General features: G+C 43.3%; 1 long non-coding RNA gene across 1 annotated transcript in view; it reads right to left on the reverse strand.

The window, feature by feature from the left end:
- Positions 1-7: 7 nt before the first annotated feature.
- Positions 8-2,660, reverse strand: part of LOC111875285 — a 16,126-nt gene continuing 13,473 nt past the window's right edge. Inside the window, exon 3 of the long non-coding RNA XR_002844700.2 lies at positions 8-1,437. This is a non-coding gene — a long non-coding RNA (uncharacterized LOC111875285). The remainder of the gene's footprint in view (positions 1,438-2,660) is intronic.

Below are 2,660 nucleotides of genomic sequence, written 5' to 3' on the forward strand. Positions count from 1 at the left end.
ACAAAATACCTTTTCCACTGATCCACCCTTACAAGTTATAAGCCTTGAGGGTCACTCTGAAATCATGATTTTCTGCTGAATATACAAACTATAAAAGTGAGATGTTCTAGAAAGACAGCTTGATAAAATTAGCACAATTTCTTAGCAAAGGCTGATGGTGTAATACTGACTGGAACACTGCCATTGAATGCTATCTTCTGGTCCTATCATAATTTATACCAGTTCTGCATTAGACTTTTATGGTGATGGTATAATAACAAACACTGCCCTGCTTAGACTATAGGTATTTACTTTCTAACTGATCCTTGAATATCAACTTCTTAAATACAGAAATGGCAGTTGCAAATTCTTCAGTTCTGACATTTCCATCTGTGACATCAGAACTGCTTGCTCTGAAAGTTCTTATAATAACAACCTACCTAAAAAAAAACCTAAGGAAAATGGATATTTATAAATATGAGAAATGATTACAAGTTTGATATATACACATCATACAGAAATTGTGAATTACGGCAGTATACAAATATTTAAATATGTAATGATATAATGTTGACATGGTATGTGTCAAACTGTAATGAAGGGGCGCAGGCTTCTATTCAGAGGCATATGTCCACCCTAACCCTGCAAGTCGTACGAGGCAAAAGTTTACATCACTCATTTCTGCCAAAGTTCTCTAGACCACAATAAATTCCTGTGCATGAAATTCTAATGGGGGAATCACCCTTCATATATCATGCTTCCATGCAAGCCGGGCGACCTTTTCTCTGCACGCGGCCGGACGACTACGAGTCGGCTGGTCCTCCTAGCATCGGCGGCCGTGTAACTGCCAACCGGCAGGGTTTTCTTGCGTTGGCTGAAGGTGTTGCTGCTAAAGCCTCGCTGTTACTTTCTGCACTCCCGATGTAAGGGCACCTGCGGCTGACTAGCGTGTCGGAGGTCCACGGTCAGCATTTGTGCCGTTTCTACTGGAAGGCATATGTGATGCGGCTTACGGCGCGCTTCCAGCATGTAACAGAAATGCTTTACGGCCTCTCAGATAACCAGCAGCTCACGGATGTGATGCTCCCTCAAGGGGGGCAGCAGCCTCAACAGCTCTGGCCTCAGCTTAAGTAGGGGTCTCGTTCCAACGGAGGAGCTGGTGACCTCTACTTCCACTTTATAATGGTGATAGCCAGCACCTGGTATGTTTCTCTCCTGAGCCATGCCACAACTCACCCTGCTAGAATCTCATTTTCATCGCGATCTAGACTGAATGGTCTCTTCGTACGGTCAATCCTGGACTTCACGTGTTTATAGTTGGCTTCTCGTTAATTATCTTGAAGTCGCTCCCATCTCACACGAGGTGCATATTCTTGCTCCAAGAGTCTAACTTGGGTCCAACTGAAGTTGTATTTGGCATTGGCACTATTCCCACCACAACCTTGTTCATCGGAAGTTCTGCAAGAGAACAAGACCGTTATTAGTCAGAAAGTTTTCATCACACCTTGTCATCAGAGATATATGAAAAGTTCCGCGCTGAAATTGTGAGAAGGCTGTTGAGCCATCCGGCTAATTCACATATGGAAAAAAAACTCAGTGGTTTTGTCCGTAAGCAAACTACACTGACCGAGCGACTGCCACTTGTCGGCGAAGTTAGTGCCAGCTTTAGCGGAAAAAGGGTGTCACATGGTCGGCGCAAAGAATCCCCACGGCCGTTAACCTCGGTTTTCTAGACTGGAGCTGCTATTTCCTTGAAACAGCTCCTCAACTATCCTCATGAGGCTGAATGGACCCCTTTCCAGACCCAGTACTTCTCAGAAAATCTGGTAGCACATGGAATCGAACGCAGACCTCTGGATTTGTAGTCAGGAAATTTGACCACTGGACCACAGAGGCGGTCTCTAGCCGAGAGAATTTATACTTACAATGCATTCCATAGATCCAAAGTAAGTCAAATGGCTGCTGGATGTGGAACATGTTGTATAAATACAAAGAATGTCTAAAATCAGCAATAACAACAGTGGTTACACACACGCGGTTATTCAGAGATACATCCATTCACATACATCACATTGTCACCTCATGCTATTTGAACAACCTTAAAATCATATACTTCAACTTATGCTATTTACACAACCCTCACATGGATGAGTCAGTATTCAGAATCCCCTGGTACCCATTAGCTAAGTGGCTGGAGGGACCCCAGAATGTATCCAGATTCTATGAAGAGGAGAAAAATCTCTGAATGCATGGAATCAAACCCGGACCATCCAGCCTGTAGACCACTGCTATACAAAATAACCTATCTCGACTTCAGTTGGGTGTATGCTAATATGAATTTGGAGCTATGCTTCCATTTCCCCATACTTTTTCATGGTTTGGTGTTTAAAAAGTTAAATCCAGCAAACATTTCACATTACCTTAAGAATATCTTGACAGATGAAAAAAATTGTCCTTCCACATTAACTTAATGTTAACACAGGAAAATGTGTTATTTTAATGTTAGGTTAGCTGTATGGACTAGGAGATCTACCCGCTCTTTTTATGTGCTGCAAAAACTGCAGGCTCGAATTTCTCTCTTCTTCTATCAGGGACACGTGTTGCAGGGCACCCCTGTAGCTTGGGTGTCCTACCACGGCTGGTCAGTTCCTGGTGTTTCTGCAGGGGTCTACCAACCACCT

Source organism: Cryptotermes secundus, unplaced genomic scaffold, assembly GCF_002891405.2.
Source record: "Cryptotermes secundus unplaced genomic scaffold, Csec_1.0 scaffold1364, whole genome shotgun sequence".
Lineage (NCBI taxonomy): Eukaryota > Metazoa > Arthropoda > Insecta > Blattodea > Kalotermitidae > Cryptotermes > Cryptotermes secundus.